The sequence below is a fragment of the Lissotriton helveticus genome, chromosome 3_1 (genome assembly GCF_964261635.1).
Source record: "Lissotriton helveticus chromosome 3_1, aLisHel1.1, whole genome shotgun sequence".
In the NCBI taxonomy this organism is placed as follows: domain Eukaryota; kingdom Metazoa; phylum Chordata; class Amphibia; order Caudata; family Salamandridae; genus Lissotriton; species Lissotriton helveticus.
The window spans coordinates 1,152,466,346-1,152,487,593 of NC_136061.1; positions in this window are offsets into that span (position 1 = coordinate 1,152,466,346).

Here is a 21,248-nt window from a genome sequence, read left to right on the forward strand (position 1 = left end):
AGAACCAGGGTGTCCCTTACCCTCGCTCACTGGCCACAGTGTGCTAAGACCCTTCTACTAGATAATAGTTCGGGCGGCCCCCAAACGAGAGGGCGGATCTCCATCGCGGATCCTGTAAATGAGACAAAACAACCATTATACGCCCCGCCCACCTACAAGTGACAATCTGGATTCTATACCCAGAGAATGGGGCAACTGCCCCCTTGTTACCAAGCCAAGCCTGGCAGTGAGGTACAAAACTGAATATAAATGCAGTGTCGTAGGAGTTGGGCGGGGCAAGCCAAGGGAGCCTACAGAGACAGAGGCAGGAGAAAGGAAGTGTCTTAACACTGGGCCCAGAGTTCAAATGCTGGAAGAGAACGGCCCTAGCACATGGGCTGGAAAGACGGGGAGCCGTGCCTCGTCCCCTTCCCCTACTACACGAGACACCTCATCGTATCCTGCAAACTGCTTCACCAGACACCTCCTACAGAGGCGCTACCAACTTCCAAGATGCCCTCTCTCTATCTGAAGGAAATACTAGGGGGTGTGGCCGGTTCGAAAATCCATGCCGGGGAAGGGTCAACCTTAGAGAGCTTGTGAAAGAGTATGAGCCGAGACTACCGCATACCTTCTGCCTGTGTAGGGTACCCATATGTAACCTGCGCACGACAATAACTCTTGAAACACACTGTCAGCTCCCTCTCCATCAGGTCTGCAAAATTGTCCGATACGAGAACCGGATACCTCCATAACACATACCGGGAGAGGAGGGAGGGGCAACGCTTGTGTCGCGCAGGGCGGAAGGGGGTGTCGAGACTAAAACAGGAAAATATATGGATGCAAGGTCCGAAGATGACCATAGCACTATGGAGTGAAGATGAACACCCATCCTAATCGTACCCTGCCATGCTACCTAGGACACCTCCTCGTCCCAGGCCAAAAGACTGAACAAAAGTTCTCGAGATCCAGCTATACCAGCGAGTTGGAGAGTCAAAAGGCGAAGAACAACTGGGACGTTGGTCACCGCAAGAGGAAACTACTAATACTAGTAATAGCCACGACACCAAGCGCAGACCAGGTGCTGTGCAATACAGCCCTAGATGCTCTACACGAGACGCACTGGGAGTTCTGGAGAAAGCGAGAGCATCCTAACCTAATTTCTCCGGCCTCGCTCAGGCAGAGTGCGACCCTGCACGAGAACTGCCTGATGCCCCGAAACTCCCAGGACTGGAATGGTCGTCGAGAGAAATCCTGACCGAATGTATAACTGGGGGGGCCACTGTAGCATGCCCTGACGCCTCAGTTCTCGCATACCCCACGCCAAAGTCTCTGCAAACCAGAGTTCCGCAGACTGCAGGAACCCGGTGCGCTGCGCAGTTACAGCCAGCACCTGGCAGCGGAAACTCAGCGCGCAGCCTAGAGGAAACAATGCTTAATGGCTGGTCCCAGTAAATACTGTGTGGAAGTGGACTCCACGCAAGAGAAGCCCCGAAGAAAACCCCACGTCCCTCATGACTCGCTACTACCGAACTGGGTCATAAGTAACGTAAAACTGTCGGAGCCTACCGCTAAACAACTAAGCAACTTGAGGCTCCCAATAGCTCCCCCAAGATAGAGATGCCTAGCCACACAGGCGCCTATACCGTCACCGAGCTACTCCTTCTGCCATTACACACTCCCAGGCAAACAGGTTCGCGGACGTCAACGGCCCAAGCCCAACGACCAGTGTAACAGACTCCCACACGGAGCCCTCAGCCAGAAAAGGGGGGGGGACCCAAAACTACAGTCCCACACGCTCACCGGAACACCTTGACATCCGACGTCTTACCAAGAACGCGTCAACCGTCGGACGAACCGAAAGGTACGAAACCAGCACACCCAGAACCCAGAGCCCGGCAAAGGAAATCGAGAGCACCAGTTGAAGTCTGAGTTACGCGGCCCCAAGGCAGAAAGAGCCCACCTGGCTCAAAGTGTAGTGCCCCGGAGGACGGCCACACATTACACAAGCGCGCCCGCCTCGCTCAAAATAAGTGACCCCCGAGATACCACTTCAATTCTTAAAACACTATGCACATGTGAGGCCACTAAAACAAGTGTGAGCTAAAAATCCAGAAGATTCAAAATTCAAAATGTTCAGCCAATATGGCTGCCCCCGGGCGCCATTCTACACATGTTCAGCCAATATGGCCGCCCCCTGGCGTCGATAGACGCGTGGGCAGCCGAGATGGCTCCACCCGGGCGCCTAACACACGTGCGCAGCAGAGATGGCAACACCCAGGCACCAGTACACATGTGCGCAACCTAGATACATACGTGCGCAACTGATAAGGGTTAAATGCCTATCCGCGAACCACTGTCTCGCATCGAAAGTACACCACGGTTGAACATTTAACAAACCCAGGATGCTTGCGCCGTTGCCGGGACTCGAACCCTGGAACTGCCTATACCCACTAGACCACTAAGGATGTCTAACAAATGGAAAATGGAGCGAGCGCTGCAGAGAAAGGCCAAATGAAAACATGAACCACTAACCCAGAGCCTCATACCTGCGAGGCGTGTGCTCAACCCTGAGCTCCACCCCCTCACGGATCAAACCCCGGTCCGCAGCGCCAGGGGCCCGCGCACTGCCCAGCCTTGCGAAATCCTCCGGAGACCCGCCCTGCATCCCGGACGGTAGACCCTCGGAAAGCACGCAGAGTACAAACAAATGAATACATACTTCCTAAACAGTCACATGATAAGAAAAATCGCTACCCCATGCAAGGTACCGGCCCAGTGCCCGGCCCCCGAAAACAAAATTACACAAAAAGGGGGATACTGTGCGAAATGCTGACAAGAATATGTCCCCAGCTTCGGCGGCCCCCCACTCAGGGGGAGGAGAGTGTATACCTGGCGTTATGAGGGTGTCCAAGATACCGATAGCTAGGCCGTGTCCAAACCGGGTGCAGTGGGGTGATTACGCCACAGGATGGCTCCGTCCTTCTGTTACAATCACTGTACACGCCTATGTGCCAGTCGTGATTTCTAGGGCTTTTCCCGAATATCACCATTAGTACGATATTGCCAGGACCTTCAGGATCGAAGGAGAGAGCCCTCTCCCCCTTCGTGCTCGCTCCCCCCAAAAAGGGGGGTTGAGATGGGCCGGTACTCCCTATATAGCAGGCACAATGGTCACCACCATAAAATTAATCGAATCCCCAAAGCGAGAGCGACAACAGATGTTATGAACGCCCGAGACCCCCGTGCGCTGCTCACCGCCGAGTCCTCGTTAACGCAGCATCTCTGCCCGCAAGGCAGAGACAAACCCTGCCACCAACAATAGCCGGGCACCGTAGGCTAAGCCACAGAACCTGCAAGGAACTGCTGAAATGCACCATCAAAATTAATAAAACAACGCTGGATTGCCCCGTAAAATATGGCAGATCTAAAAGAAAGTGCGAGAACCGCACATAAAAGTACTGCATCACTGCAGAAAGTGCTACAACTGTAACCAAAGACGTGCCTAAACCGTCCCAAAGAAAGAGCATCAACCCTAAGAAGTGCCGGTGCTGCTGAGAAAAAGCTAGGTGTCCGTATGATATGGGCTGCTCCCAAAAAAGTGCAGCATCCCTTCCCAGAAATGTAAAAAACATCCAGTGAAAACAGCATACTACAGACAGTACCAGTACGGTGCTAAAAACAGCATCCTACGGACAGATACAAGTACCGTGCTAATAAAATGAACGGCTCCATCCGAAGTGCAGACACTGTCCAGACGGAAAGGCACACGCGACCCTGAATGCCCGCGCTCCAAAAGACTGGTAACTCGCACGCGGGCCCGCACAAGAGACCTCCCATGCCCCCACGATAAATAGTGTCCAAAATAGCCCAACAGAATCGAACCCACACGGGCTGGAGTGTTACGCTCCATGCTACCAACACCATGCAAACAGGGCCACAGGGAAGTTACAATTACGCCAACCAAGGCCTCTCCTTGGGATCCCAGACCAGCTCCCATGCACAAACGCGGGCACACACACGCGAGCCCAGCACCCATGCCCCCGGATACCCGCGACCGGGCCCTGGAGCACGGCATAGGCCTCTGAACCCCCCGCTGTCCCCTCACCCGAAACGGCAAACTTAACTAAACCATCAGCAAAAACGACTCACCGCAAGCGAAGCCAAGCCTTGGCCAGACGGAAACAACTGCACTCCGACGCCAGACCAGGACTCTGGCCCGCCAATAAGTACGCGTGACCAGAGAGCAACAACGGCGTGAGGGTGAGGGGACAGCGGACAAAGAGGCCGCTCGGTGGGCGGGGGAGGAATATATACTCTCCCCCGCCCACCTCAGGCCGGAAGTGACGCGCGTGACCCTCCAGGGTCTCGCAGAGCTGGGCTGCCCCGTGTGCCATCTTGTGGCACTACGGTGGCCGCCCTCTTACTAGTGTCCCCTGCGGGGACGTGTCGGTCGGCCTGCACAACATAAAGTAATAAACAGCAATGTCTCAACAGATTGATTTTGTTGAGAAAAAAATGAAGTATAAAGACAACCTATAAGCACCAATTATTAATTACTGTAGTTATATTTCAAAGGATGGACGCAAAAAGCTTAAAGGAATCTCTTATATAGTTGATCAATAAGGTGGCTCACTGGATGTGTAGGTACATAGGGTTTAATATTAAAGATCATCGACAGATTTTGATGGCCAGGAGGGTGCCCTGGATGGGTAGATCCACAAAAGTTTTCCAAGGCGACAATGTGATTGTCACGCTCAGATACCCTGAACTTGCGCGTAAGATTCTTTCCGATGGTAAGAGCTTATTTTTTAGTAGAGTCAGGGATCAAACTACTACCTCTGGGTTTCTTTTACAGACCCTCTGTTGGTTTCAATCAACAATATTTCCACACATTTCAACAGGAGAAATTAGCCGGGTGGACCAACCCAATGGTTAAAAAAAAAATGCATTTGCCCCACTAAGGGATCTAAATGATATTGACTGACTACTCTCTGGGGAGGGTGTGGACAGAGACTGTGTTACTCCCATGGCTGAAATAGGCCAAGTGGCGAGGGAAGAGGAGTCCAATCTGGGACAAACTATACAAAAGTCCAGTGAGATTAGGGATTTAAGTAATTTAAGGAAAGAAAATACAGATGAGGTAGTTACTACGATCAGCAGTTTTCACTCAGTTGATTTTACAGAAGGACATAGCAGGGCAGAAATAAAGGTTATCTCATGGAACATAGCAGGATTATCAAGCACATTTAAAAACAAGCAATGGCTACTCTATATGAAGAAATTTCACTTTGCAAGAAACATGGGAATCAGCAAATAATAATTTCTTTATAGAGGGATACAAAACATTCTTCTGCCCGGCGCTAAGAGCAGGCACAGGGAGAGTGAGGGGAGGTCTGATTATATTTATAGATCTAACATTACAGGGCAGATGGACAGACTTGGGTTGGGATTCAAATGTGGTTCAAGGATTACAATTTTTTAATAGAATATATAAGCTAGTTTTTATAAATTTTTATAATGCATCATTATACGCCCAGGGTTCTTCTAGCTTACAAGAATTAAATATTAGACTGGATCAGATATATGAGCGAGGGCGGGTAGCGTCACACTTGATCTTAGCTGGAGATTTTAATTGTCATTTGTGCCCAAAAGTGATGGTGTCTCAGGGGGCTTGGTCATCCTGTATGCGTAGGGATGGACCGCATATGGAGCACACGCAGGAAGGAAAGGAACTGAGTGGCCTGCTAAGTACGTATGGACTAACTCACACGTTGGATCTAATTACCATTGAGACAGGCACAATTGTTCATCCAACTTTTAAGGGGAGAGGATGTTAGTCGATTATCAATTATATTTTTGTATCCTCATTAAAATGTTGTGCATCTTATTTTAACATTAAGTATAGTGTGTTCAGTGATCATAATCCTGTGGTCTTATCCCTTGCCGATGCGTGTCACCCCCAGTATCTCATAGTCTGATGGGGGGAGAAATGGTGGCAACGGAACAAGGTAGGAGGTTGCTCTGGACACAGGTTAATAGCGAGGTTTTAATGGCTCTCTTTTTAGTAGAGGCAAGTAGGACATTGCAAACTGCCTAGACCTGGAAGTGCAAGGGGTGGAACTAATGGAGGCCTTTGGAAATGTTGCGCAGCAAGTTGATAGTCTGTTGAAAGCCTCTGTTTTACGGCTAGAATGGACACCCCAAGATGGTTTGATGAACATTCCTCACGAGCCCATAGAGAGCCCATAGAGAGCTGAAAGCAGCCCTTAAGCAATCCCCAAGGGATACGGATTGGGTGTCTGCTTGCCGGAAAAAATATAAACAAGCTGTTAAGGGGCGCAAGGGACAAATGCAGCAGGAAGCTTGGGAAGATCTCAAAGAGGCAGTGGGGACGAAGGACTCTACTCACTTCTTGAGAGTTATTAATAATCCCTGTTTTAAAGACTCAAACAGACCCGGGCTTAGTAATAATATCCTGCCGGCGCAATGGCAGCAGCACTTTGCAGGGCTGTATAATTATTATTCTAGCTTGGACCATTTACAGGAGCTATATCCAGAGCAGATTTTGACCCTGACTCCTTTTTCTCTGGATGAGGTCAGAACGGGAATTGAGGGTCTCAGTAGGAACAAGGCGCCGGGCCCAGATGGGATCCCCCCAAACTCTTCCACAGCAACGTAGAGATCTGGGTGCCACTTTTAACAAAGGTCTTAAATACAGCAGTGGACACAGTAATGCCGCCATCATGGTCCACTGCTATTATTGTCCCCATATTTAATTAAGGCAATAGGGATAGCCCACAATGTTGCCGCTCCATATCTCTTATTGATGTGCCGGCGAAGGTTTTGGGGCGGGTGGTTTTAAATCGGTTGATGGAATAGGCGGAGGCAAATCAAGTCATTACGGATGTGCAGTATGGATTCTGAATTGGAAAATCCACTACAGATCAATGCCTCACCCTATATCTCACCACTGCCAGATATACAGTAGCAAAATCAGGGACCTAGCTTTCATGGACCTCACTGCGGCCTTTGACCAAGTGAACCATGGGAAATTATGGATGATTTTGAGTGAGCTTGGGGTGGACCCAGTTTAATTAATATTTTAAAGTCCTTACAGTTTAACACCTCAGTGGTGGTTAGGTACACTCAGGAGGGGAAGGTAACGGACCCCTTTAAGTGTTCCAGCGGGGTGAGATAGAGCTGCATATTAGCACCCTTCCTCTTCACTCTAGATATTAATGCCCTTGATTCTGCACTGAGTTCCACACAGGCAGATAGCCCTAGGATTGACAATCCTGTGGTTCGGTTCTGCTTTACGCAGATGATGCAGTACTGCTTGCTGGTACTCCTAGGGGTTTGCAGCTTCTAATAGATGGTTTTGTGACCTTTATGGACAAATTGGACAAATCTCTGACAAAATATCGGTTATTAAAATATCTACCTACAAAAATATCGCAACAAAAATATCGATGACAAAAATATCGACATGCTATCTCTAACAAGGTAAGTACAAAAATACAGAAAAAAAATATTGATGGCAAAAATATGGTTATTAAAAAAATATTGTTTTTTTTTAAATAAAAAAAATCTGTAATATATATAAAATAATACTTATAAATGTAATAAACATAGTTAAAAATATGTTATAATATTTAAAATTAATAAATAATGCATAATTTAATAAACACATTAATCAATAATATAAATATAATACATAGTATATACTTCCTTCATTCTAACTTTTAAAATTAATTTTAATAACTTATACATAAATAAAAATATTATAAATTACAAATAAATGTATACAAATAAAATATTTATAAAAATAAAAATTAATAAAAATGTAAAGCAAATTAAAAAAGTAAGTAAATGTTGGATAGCGTAAGAGTAAAAATTACTATACCCACTCCAGAGAGAGCAACAGTAGGGAACGTGTTGGATAGCATAGGGGTAAAAATTACTATTCCCACTCCAGAGAGTGCAACAGTAGGTAAAGTGTTGGATAGTGTAGGGGTAAAAATTACTATTCCCACTCCAGAGAGTGAAACAGTAGGGAAAGTGTTGGATAGCGTAGGGATAAAAATTTGTATTCCCACTCCAGAGAGTGCAACAGTAGGGAAAGTGTTGGATAGCGTAGGGGTCAAAATTACTATTCCAACTCCCGAGAGTGCAACAGTAGGGAAAGTATTGGATAGCATAGAAGGTAAAAATAACATTCTTATAAATAAATTAATAATTTTAAAAAATACAAAAATTAATTAGTAAATAAATATAAACTATTTACAAATACCGATACATAATTATTAAAAACATGATTAGCAATAAATAATTAAGGAAAAACAAATTAATAATAAATACCAATTAATAATAATACATTACAAATTAATAATTAATTAACAATAATATAATTAACAAAACAATGGGGCCGATTAGGATGGCGGACGGATCGCCACCGCCATGCAGGCGGTGGCGATCCGTTTGCCATCCGTGACTGACCGCCACCTATTTCCCCCCCGCCATATTACAATGGCAGGGGGGACCGCGGCGGACGGAAACACCGTCCGCCGCTTTTCCGCCCCGGTCACCTTGCGGCCGGGGGCGGAAAAGTGTTCATATGACAAAGTCCGTCCATCATCGTAATAGGCCCCAAAGAATAAAAAACAATTATTACTTAATTACATTTAAATTACTTCCCACCCTATTCCCCTATAAACCCATAACCCGTTAAAGAACATAATTATCAATTAATCAAGTAATTAAAATTAATTACCAATTAATAAAAAGTGAATACCAATTAATTAAAATTAATTATTTCCTAAAAATTAATAATTAATTTAGTATAATTAAATTACTTCCCACCCTATTCCCCTATAAACCCATAACCTGCTACAGAACATAATTATCAATTAATAAATTAATTAAAGTTAATTACCAATTAATAAAAATTAATTACCAATTTATTAAAAGTAATTTATAATTCCTAATAATTAATATTTAATTTACAATAATTAAATTACTTCCCACCCTATTCCCCTATAAACCCTGAGCCCGCTACAGTACTAAAATACAAAATTTACTTAAATTACATCAATACAAATTAAATACATAATAAATACATAATAATATACATAAAAATCATACAAAAATCGATATTAGTAACATCGATATTACTAACATGGATATTAGTAACATCGATATTAGTAACATAGATATTACTAACATCAATATTAAACATATCAATATAACTTACCTTCTATATTATGTCCCTTCGATATTTAAACATCGACATTATTGTATGTCGATATTTAAAACTTGATATTTTGTCTGCCTACCAAATTGGACATGGTCCCTAATCTCACAAAATCATATATTATGGAAATAGGGAAGAAGTCACACAAATCCCATAACTATACAATAGGTTCTCATACCTTAGGTAAAGTACAGTCCTTTTCCTATTTGGGCATTTTATTCAATGAACATCTAAATTTTAACCATTTGCTAGAGGAAAAGTGTTTAGCTCTGGCAAGGTCAACAGGCTCAATCTCGAATTTTGCACATAGGCTAGGACGATGGACACCAGAAGTGGTTCTAAAATTATATAGTTCAATGTGTTTCTCCAAAGTGGTATATGGAAGCGAGGTCTGGGGATTCGTTCAGGCTAGCAAACTGCAAATTGAAGAAAATAAGTATTTTAGGTGCCTACTTAAAGTTCCCAGAGTACTCCTACGTATATTATCCATGAAGAGTTGGGAACCAGCTATATAACTGATTTGATGGCCGTTAGACCTTTGCTATGTTGGGTAAAGATCTGGGCAAATGAGGAGGCAGCCTTTAGTTGGCTGGTGATCCAACATTGTTTTTCTCTTGAACATGGGCTTAAAATTCCTTGGCTAGGGTATGTGAAGAAGGCTTTTGATAAAAAAGGGTGTGCATACTTATTTACTAACCCAGCTAATATGAATACTCACGAAAAGGTACTCGTTAAGGAACGGTTTGTTATGTACTCTACGAGGCTACAGGAGGACAGAGAGTTCACTAAGCCTTAGGTAAGAGAATATCTAGTAGTTAAGTCTATCAAGGGTATTGAACCTTATCTGTCTCTTATATGCAGGGCCCATGACAGATTTTTAATTACACGTTTCAAGCTAAATCTTTTTCATCACCTATTGGCGGTACCAACAGGCTTTACAGCGACCATAGAACAGAAAGGAACCTGTGGCAGCGACAACAGGTCTCTGCAGGATATCCTACACTTCGTTCTGCTCTCCCGTATTAGGCATTCCCCAGAAAACGTTTTCTGAAGGGTCTTCTAAAGAAAGCCAGATTTAGGCAGTCAAATGTTGCTCTGGCATTTTTAAAATTGACACCAGATGCTCTCACTCTTTTTTGTATTACACATTTCTTAAGGTCTGCTCTTAGATTAAGGGTTTCAAAGGACGGTTGAGCTCAATGAATTACTTTCTTGACTTTCAAACCTCGCTGTTTTGAAACTTGTATTTTATGGTATTTTAACATTTAGCCGCGGCCGTTATTTCGCAGCAGTGCGGCGGTTCCGCGGAGTGGGCGGAGCCGCGTCGGCCGTTGGACGTTCGCAGCACCAGCGAGGTAGTGATCGCGACGGCCAACGGCCGACGGTACCAGGGATGGGGTTAAATTCACTCTGTGATATATGAATTACTGCCTCGCCTTTTATATTTCACTGTTCTGAAATTAGTATTTTATAGTATTTTAATTCACTGTGTGATTTATGTTTATTGGGCCAAAATCTTTTAGTCAGGGGTTCCTGTTTTCTGAAATTCTCAAGGAAACAAGATAGTATGTTTACCTGATGTGACTGTGCCCTGTAGAATCTCCTGGAAGTTGTTCCTTCTAATGATTGTTGTTTATTTTATTTTATATGAATTGTATCTTTTATGGTATTTTTTATATGCCGAAGAAAGATAACAATAATATAATAAAGGAAATATCAACGATACATTGATAATGTGCAGCAATGATGGACACAGAGTGCTCTTGGAGAAATCCATGAACAGCACATGTGAAACACGTGAGAGAGCGTGAAAGTAACAGCGAACGGGCATTGATTTCAGCTGATATTAAACATGATGGTACAAAAGGGGGTGGTGATGAACGGAGCATCTGAACTAATCAAACACTCACACCCAGTCAACAGATCTGGGTTTAATCCATCACCGTTCCTTAGCCCACTCTGTCACCCCAGTTCAGACATGGCCATATGCAAATCAGTCTGACCCTGTGCCTCATGGGAACAGTCCAGCCCGAACTGCCAAGCCATGCCTTCCCTGGACCGGAAACAAGCTTCCTAGGACCGATTTCTGGCATTTAAGCCGTCTTCAGCCATGCTTGCTTGAATCCAGTGGCAAAGTGAGCAAGGGACTCACGTCTGAGCATATCCTGCCAACTTATGGCGAACAAAGTGGTACAAAAGGGGGTGGTGATGAACGGAGCATCTGAACCAATCAAAAACTCACACCCAGTCGACAGATCTGGGTTTAATCGATCACGGTTCTTTAGCCCACTCTGCCACCCCAGTTCAGACATGGCCATATGCAAATCAGTCTGACCCTGTGCCTCATGGGAACAGTCCAGCCCGAACCACCAAGCCATGCCTTCCCTGGACCGGAAACAAGCTTCCTAGGACCGGTTTCTGGCATTTCAGCCCTCTTCAGCCAAGTTTGCTTGAATCCAGTGGCAAAGTGAGCAAAGGACTCACATCTGAACATACCCTGCCAACTTACGGCGAACAAAGTGGTACAAAAGGGGGTGGTGATGAACGGAGCATCTGAACCAATCAAACACTCACACCAAGTCAACAGATCTGGGTTTAATCCATCACCGTTCTTTAGCCCACTCTACCACCCCAGTTCAGACATGGCCATATGCAAATCAGTCTGACCCTGTGCCTCATGGGAACAGTCCAGCCCGAACCGCCAAGCCATGCCTTCCCTGGACCGGAAACAAGCTTCCTAGGACCGGTTTTTGGCATTTCAGCCGCCTTCAGCCAGACTTGCTTGAATCCAGTGGCAAAGTGAGCAAGGGACTCACGTCTGAGCATACCCTGCCAACTTATGGCAAACAAAGTGGTACAAAACGGGGTGGTGATGAACGGAGCATTTGAACCAATCAAACACTCACACCCAGTCAACAGATCTGGGTTTATTCCATCACCGTTCTTTAGCCCACTCTGCCACCCCAGTTCGGACATGGCCATATCCAAATCAGTCTGACCCTGTGCCTCATGGGAACAGTCCAGCCCGAACCGCCAAGCCATGCCTTCCCTGGACAGGAAACAAGCTTCCTAGGACCGGTTTCTGGCATTTCAGCCGTCTTCAACCAGGCTTGCTTGAATCCAGTGGCAAAGTGAGCAAGGGACTCACGTCTGAGCATACCCTGCCAACTTATGGCAAACAAAGTGGTACAAAAGGGGGTGGTGATGAACGGAGCATCTGAACCAATCAAACACTCACACCCAGTCAACAGATCTGGGTTTAATCCATCACCGTTCTTTTGTCCACTCTGCCACCCCAGTTCAGACATGCCCATATGCAAATCAGTCTGACCCTGTGCCTCATGGGAACAGTCCAGTCCAAACCGCCAAGCCATGCCTTCCCTGGACCGGAAACAAGCTTCCTAGGACCGGTTTCTGGCATTTCAGCCGTCTTCAGCCAGGCTTGCTTGAATCCAGTGGCAAAGTGAGCAAGGGACTCACGTCTGAGCATACCCTGTCAACTTATGGCGAACAAAGTGGTACAAAAGGGGGTGGTGATGAACGGAGCATCTGAACCAATCAAACACTCACACCCAGTCAACAGATCTGGGTTTAATCCATCACCGTTCTTTAGCCCACTCTGCCACCCCAGTTCGGACATTGCCATATGCAAATCAGTCTGACCCTGTGCCTCATGGGAACAGTCCAGCCCGAACCGCCAAGCCATGCCTTCCCTGGACCGGAAACAAGCTTCTTAGGACCGGTTTCTGGCATTCCAGCCATCTTCAGCCAGGCTTGCTTGAATCCAGTGGCAAAGTGAGCAAGGGACTCACGTCTGAGCATACCCTGCCAACTTTCGGCGAACAAAGTGGTACAAAAGGGGGTGGTGATGAACGGAGCATCTGAACAAATCAAACACTCACACCCAGTCAACAGATCTGGGTTTAATCCATCATCGTTCTTTAGCCCACTCTGCCACCCCAGTTCGGACATGGCCATATGCAAATCAGTCTGACCCTGTGCCTCATGGGAACAGTCCAGCCCGAAAGCCCGAACCGCCAAGCCATGCCTTCCCTGGACTGGAAACAAGCTTCCTAGGACCGGTTTCTGGCATTTCAGCCGTCTTCAGCCAGGCTTGCTTGAATCCAGTGGCAAAGTGAGCAAGGGACTCACTTCTGAGCATACCCTGCCAACTTATGGCGAACAAAGTGGTACAAAAGGGGGTGGTGATGAACGGAGCATCTGAACCAATCAAACACTCACACCCAGTCAACAGATCTGGGTTTAATCCATCATCGTTCTTTAGCCCACTCTGCCACCCCAGTTCAGACATGGCCATATGCAAATCAGTCTGACCCTGTGCCTCATGGAACAGTCCAGCCCGGACTGCCAAGCCATGCCTTCCCGGGACCGGAAACAAGCTTCCTAGGAGCAGTTTCTGGCATTTCAGCCGTCTTCAGCCAAGTTTGCTTGAATCCAGTGGCAAAGTGAGCAAGGGACTCACGTCTGAGCATACCCTGCCAACTTTTGGCGAACAAAGCGGTACAAAAGGGGGTGGCGATGAACGGTGTATCTGAACCAATCAAACACTCACACCCAGTAAACAGATCTGGGTTTAATCCATCACCGTTCTTTAGCCCACTCTGCCACCCCAGTTCAGACATGGCCATATGCAAATCAGTCTGACCCTGTGCCTCATGGGAATAGTACAGCCCGAACCGCTAAGCAATGCCTTCCCTGGACCGGAAACAAGCTTCCTAGGACCGGTTTCTGGCATTTCAGCCGTCTTCAGCCAGGCTTGCTTGAATCCAGTGGCAAAGTGAGCAAGCGACTCACGTCTGAGCATACCCTGCCAACTTTTGGCGAACAAAGTGGTACAAAAGGGGGTTATGATGAACGGAGCATCTGAACCAATCAAACACACCCAGTCAACAGAATCCATCACCACCCCCTTTTGTACCGCTTTGTTCGCCATAAGTTGGCAGGATATGCTCAGACGTGAGTCCCTTGCTCACTTTGCCACTGGATTCAAGCAAGCCTGGCTGAAGACGGCTGCAATGCCAGAAACCGGTCCTAGGAAGCTTTTTTCCGGTCCAGGGAAGGCATGGCATGGCAGTTCGGGCTGGACTGTTCCCATGAGGCACAGGGTCAGACTGATTAGCATATGGCCATGTCTGAACTGGGGTGGCAGAGTGGGCTAAAGAACGGGGATGGATTAAACCCAAATCTGTTGACTGGGTGTGAGTGTTTGATTGGTTCAGAGGCTCCGTCCATCACCACCCCCTTTTGTACCGATATTAAACATGAGGTAGCGACAGGAAGTTTTTATAGACTCATGTTATAAGTCAGAGGACATGAATCCGCTGATTTGCGTCGACAATGTTTCAACCTTCATTTTTTCAGGTCATCCAGAGGGCAAAAACATGCACATAACTGATAGATTGCTGTCTAAAGAGTAGAGAGAGACAGATTTAAAACTGGCATAGCTGCCAAGTTTCCAGTTTGCTCATGTGTGACATTTATAGGCTTTTACTCCATATATGAATGACATTGCGCTGTCTTGTGTGACACTTTATAGCGAATTAAAAAACGCTCTCAATAGCCTTTTTCTTGCAAGTTTAATTTTTTCATAAGTTCTTTTAAATAGCCTTTCTCCTAACCCATAAACCTCAGTGCAAACTGAGAACGTTTTTAACATTAGCTTTCACCTATATTCCTTTTCCTTTTCAGAACCAAAATTTGTTAACATTCTTGACGGCTGCAGAAGTGGGCAAAAATTACCAATTTAAACCAGTGCCACTCATTAAGAGCAAGAATATAACGCAATTGCAATAATAATGTAATTAGAGGTAAACATTTGGTGAATGGGCGAAAATATACCTCTTTACAATGGGCACAGTGCTGCTCTTTGCGACATCATTAAATTTTTACTGGCCTCTTCATTCTTGCGGTCCCAGGACGGCAGCTGTTCACAGCGCTGCAGTGCTCACTTTTGTTGCTGACGACATGGTATAGAGGGTGGGCGATGTTTAGCTATTATCCATCTAGGAAATGTGGTAGCCTGTAAGCGGAACATACATGGGGCCTCTTGACTCCTTAGATCTGCACATAATATAAGGGTGTCCAGCAGCATAAGTGAGAGACAGTCATTATGGGGAGAGAGTGCCAGGAGCAACAGAGAGCCATGTTAAAGATATGCTCTCGCCTGACTCCTCTGTGGGTCCAGCCACAACAAAAACAGAATAATCATGGATCCTGCACCATCCCCGCTTCACTACCCAGGCGCTGCGTGGCAGTACAGTGCCACTGTTTCTGAGTGGGCACAAGTAGGCCCAGGTGCTGTCCAGTTGAGGAAACAAGATGCCGCTTAGTTGGGCCTGACATGCGCTACCCACAAAAAGAAACCTGGCCAAACTACAAGTTTGTTCCAGCCCGCTGGCTGAAGATGTTTGAGGATGTATGATCCACGTGGTTGGGAGGCCAGGCCTGGCCGTAGCAATTGTTTTTTTCCATTCACATGGCTGGCTGCGCTACACGAAACTTAAACAAAGTATCAACTAGTTTAAGTTTAGTTGTGTAAGTGTGACCATAGCAACCAGCAAGCCCCAGGCCTAGACAGCAGAGTAAAAGAGCCTGGCAACATCCATAGCAGCTGATCGTACTGGATTAATTTTGGTTAATTAAAGGCAATACTCAATGTCAGAGAAGCTCTAATCAGGCGTGACTAGGCATTATAGTGGGGGTATGCAGATACCGGCATTAAAATGTCTCAATCTAACCCCTGATGCGTGGTACTTGACAGGGATGAAATGGGTCCTAATAAAATCAGTGCCATAACAAATAAAACCCATGGTCAATACCTGATGGATGTTCTAGATCCTAAGAAAAGGGAAAAGGACAAAAGGAGAGGGCTGCGGGTAGCTGGGGAATTGAGGGAAGTGAATTCAATTAGAGAAGCCTCAAATCGCGAAGGGATAATGGTCCACTTATTTTTGAAAATTGTTGGAAATGGCAGAGGGGGCTAGGGACTCCACAAGTAAATTAGAAACATGGAGCACGTCAGGTAGGAGTTATTCCTACGGCCAATGTATTTATTTGTAGGAGTGTGCCAGCCAGTCACATTATGGGGCAATTAGTTTCTGAAACAAAAGGGGGAAACATGGATTTGGATGCAGAATCAAATTTCTTGTGTGGTTGTGAGGAATTAAAATCATATGAATACTCACCAGCTCGTAGGTGAATTATCTTAATTTGTAGGGCACCGCTCCGAAGGTGGATCTAGTGTCCACAAGTGTGTGGGGCCCAGCCAGGCTCGAAAGAATAAGAATGGTGCTCCGGTGATGCACCTAAGTAAACTTTCTGTACCAGGTGGTGGCAGGGATTAGAACGACCCAGCCCAGTAATTTGTGGATCAAGGATGGCCGCTAAACTAAAATAAGGAGGTCCAGATCAATTCCCGTTTTGTTTGTTTTTAGGAAATTAATAAACATATATGCGTTACAAGAGCTTAAGAATGCTTAATGGGGGGGCAAAGCTTCCTCCAGGTGGTCGCCCGCGTTAATGCAGAAGCGTGGAGCAAGCTAGTCACCGGTATAAGCAAGACGCGGTATGTCAAATTGCCTTGGAAAACTAGACCACAAATAGTTGGGAACATCTAAAGGGCTTAGAAGTGCCCTGAGGGCACTCATAAAAGAACAAGATGTGACATGGCTTTCAAAGTGTGTAAATCAGAAAAAGGCCCAAAGTGATTAGAAAAGAGAAAGTAAGAGAGGCACATAGATAACTGTCCCTGTGAAGGGGGCGTGCAGTCCGTAATAAACATTTGGAGCTTTGAAAATGCAGTAGTCACAATAAAATTAAGTACAGCATAGCTTCATCAATGATTGCCTTTACAATAGTAAAAATAGAGCAAGGATGTATATAACAGTATATAACACAGAGATACATTATGACATTGACAATCAATATATGATACAAGTCACTTGTATGTAGAGAGTCGTATCAGTAGGAATGGTTAGTCATGTTAATGTGGAAGAGTTAAGCAGTGACCATGTTCCATTCTTCGAGGGTGTTAAGCTTGCTTACTTTGTTGATTGAGGGGTAGAAGGTGGACACAAATGGTATACATCTGTTCTATGTTCTGGTTTTTGGGGCAAGTAGGGTCTCCCTAGGGCAATACAAGGTGCATTTTAGGGCACGAGAGATTAAGCAACATGGATATCCCCTGGAACTCAGTGTGTGTGCTAGAATGGCTGCCTCTCGGAAATAATACATTTTTCACTTGCAATCTCATGGAGGAATTGTCCACATGGCAACCCATCCATGAGGCCTCTTGGGTGTTTGCTGATATAGAGCAAAAGTTTCTAAGTCCATTCTTAGACATTGTAAGTGCAGCAATACCATAAAGAGTATATGGTCCAGGAGTTTGTCGTTAAGAACTCCACAGCACCATGATGGCTTTACTGAAAACTGGGAAATTTGATATAAAACCTCTCAGCACTTTAAACCCACACTGATACCAGTGTGGGATTTAATGAAAAATGCACTCAGAGGGCATTTCAGAGATACCCCCTGAAAAATGACTTAACTCTAGTGTCCTGGCTGGGTGGCTGCTCGCCAGCTGCCACCACCAGACATGTTTCTGGACCCCTGGGTCAAGAGCCTGCCGCTCTAGGGGTCCTGAAACAAAGCACATCCTGAGACGAGGTGCCAAACCTCCTCCCCAAGGATGGGCTGGGTCCACGAAGGGGAAGCTTGAAAGGCCTGCCACCTTTGTGAGCTACCCCAGCCATTTGCTGCTTCTAGCAAATGTCCCTCACCGGTTCTGGCCCCCACTAACAAAGTTAGGAGGAGAGGTGTGCCCACCTTTGCTAACCCCACTCCTCAGGTGGGGGCGGTGAGGTGAAGCAGAACTCTCAGTCCGCACCATCTTGAAAATGGGGGGACCCAGCCAACCAGAGTGAGGCTTATGTCCATCTCCCACTGGAGGGTGGCATAATAGGGGGTGTACCCACCCCAAGGAAGGGACCCATTGGTCCTGACCTGTACCTACCTGTAACACCCTTAAATTTAGTATTTAGGGGCAACCCTAAACCTTGTCTCCTGAAACAAGAAGAATCAAGAAGAAGAAGGACCGAAGACGCCGTGCTGAAAGAAGAAAAGGAGGACACCAATGGACTTGGCCCCAGCCCTACCGGCCTGTCCCGACCTCGACCTGGTCCTGAAAAACCCCAGTGTGTCCTACAGCCAGCAGCCCACCAGAACCCGGAGGACCTGTCCTGCCTTACCAAACCAGACTTTGTCTCCCATGAGCACCGGATGTGCTCACCCATAGACTCTGACTCCAGCCAAATCCACGAGTCTGCACCTGACACCCACGGACCGAGTTTGAGTGGCCGAACACCACGGGGAGGTCTCCCCAGCAATTTTGACCTGGGGTCTGGTGATCCCTGACCTACTTCAAGTCTCCAACCGACGCATGCAGCCCCTTTCTGGAGGATCCCCCCAACCATGACTAGGGCTATTAAGAAAAACCAGATGGCAAAAGACACCTCTCCCCCCGACATCCTATGGCCTTGGGTGGCCCAACCAACGGTGTCCCGGAATCCCAAGACATCCCAACTTACCCCTCCAACCAGTGGTCGCTTTCAGAAGAACTTCGTCCCCGAGCCTGCAGTGTTTGGTGCAGCCGGAGAATCCCCACTGAAAACAAGACGCCAAAACAGCACCCTACACCTGGCCACCCCTGTGCCGCAGTGGGTGCACCTTGTGTGCTAAATCGGATCCCCTTTGCCCTGAGCCTAAGAAGTCCAGGAGCTTTGCACCCACAACCTTGTGGCCTGTTTGTGAGCAGCCACCAACCGGAGACCCCTTATCCCCTATTGGATAACATTGAGCCTCAGCACTCTGCCTCCGACCTCCCTAGTGCAGCTGAGGGTGCTTTGAGAGTGCATCCTTAACCCTGGGGGAACCCTTATCCTGACCCCAGAAAACCAACTCCCAAACCTCAGTACTTACTTGTTAAACCAATAACATTGTTTTCTCCTATAGGATTGCATTGACTGCTTTCTTGTCATATATTGTTCTGTGTGTGAAGTTGGTTAGTGTGAAACCTTAAGAAACTGCATATGTACACAAACTGATTTACTTACCTTTTATATAGGAAATGTCCCAGTGTGATATCTAGGCATATCACAATGAGTAGAAAAAGTAACTTAAAACGTAATCTGAAAAGTAATGTACAAAGTAATCTCAATAGTAACCGAAAAGTAATTCCAACCATTATATGAACAAATAACTTACCTGTAACCAATCCTATTGCACTCCTCTGCATTCAAACTGTATTTAACTGCATTATTCTTGACAAGCACTATTACACTTACCTGTACCAGGCATGGCTTGGTTCTAGAAAATAAAATACAACTAAATAATATTTTTATACAAACAAAATTGGTCTGAGTACAGTCTTTGAGTGTGTGACATCATTTCTTGCCTGATTGTATACAATAACTGCTTAACACTACCTTCTGATAAAGCCTTACTGCTCGCCCACACTACCACAAATAGAGAGTAATGTATTATCTACTTTTACCTCTGCCTACCTTTGGGGTTCTACTGGACTCTGTGCACACTATACCTTACTTTGGTATTGTATATACAGAGCCAGCTTCCTACATCTCCACAAGAGCTGAAGGCCGATTTAGCCGCTTCATTAGAAGCCCTGAAATCTGACATTATTGCTAAACTCGCCTCCCTACAACAAGATATTGACTCAGTGGGCACCCTCATGTTGAACCTCGATACTTAAATACAAGGGCTGGAACAATGAACTGGCCATGTGGAAGACTCAAACGATCTCTTCTGCACACAACTTCAGGCCTCTATCTTGAAATGTGAAGATCTAGACAATAGATCTCGGCATGACAACATTAGCATTTAAAATGTGTAAGAAGGCCCAGCGCCCAGACTTGGAAGACTTTGTAACAGAACTGTTATCAGAACTGCTGGATGATGAGCAGATGAAGATCAAAATTGACAAGAGTCAATTGAGTGGGCCTGCGTATTCCTCGAGGGGGGAGTGACCGCGAGATGTTCTTGCAAACTCCATTCCTTTAAGGTAAAATATTCAATCTTACAAGCAGCACATAAAATGGAAAAAATCTCATTTCAAAGTGCCACGTGCTCCCTTTATCAAGATTTTGCCCCTGTAACGTGGGCCTGTCAACTACAGTTCCGCCCAGTTACAGATCAATTGCTACAAGATCACATCAAATATCGCTGGACCTATTTGTTCCTACTTGCCTTTGATTTCCAAAACAAAACGCAGCATTTCATGGAACTTTAGGAGGCAGCAGCCTTGCTGGGAGTTTCGACTCTAGAACCTCAGCAGCCTGAGGGAGGCCTGGAAGGCCTGAATGGAAGGTCTATTGTCAGCACGAAAAAAGGGACAGTAATTTTCCCAATGACGCAAACACAACAAGATTATGGACGTGTGCTGACACTTTTCAAATACCTGCAGTCAAGAGATCTGGGTTAAAGCCATTGTTCTTTTGATCAGAATACCGCGCCAGTTTGGACTCAGCCATAAGCAAATCAGTCTTGACCCTGCTCCCCATGGGAACAGTCCAGCCTGAACTGCCAGGCCATGTCCTCCCTGGACCAGAAACAAGCATCCTGGGACCGGTTTTGGTGTATCACCCCTCATCAGTCACGCTAGTTTGAATCCAGTGGCACAGCAAGCAAGGGACCCATGTCTAGACATACTCTTGGCCACTTAGGGTGAACATAGCAAACACAAAGGACAGCGTGCTGAAACTTTTAAAACACTCAATCCCAGCTTTCCCAGTGACGCCCGAGATATCAGAGAAAGCATTAAACTGGTTGCAATGTCTTCATTCCTTAATATGTAAATGAACACTTGCAGATTACGGCCAGAGACTGGTGGCCACCAGCCAAGTCCTTTGGGAGATGTACAAATGTCAAGGCTTTTCCTTTCCAGGGTGTAGCTGCCAACTTGGTGTGAACATACGGGCTACAA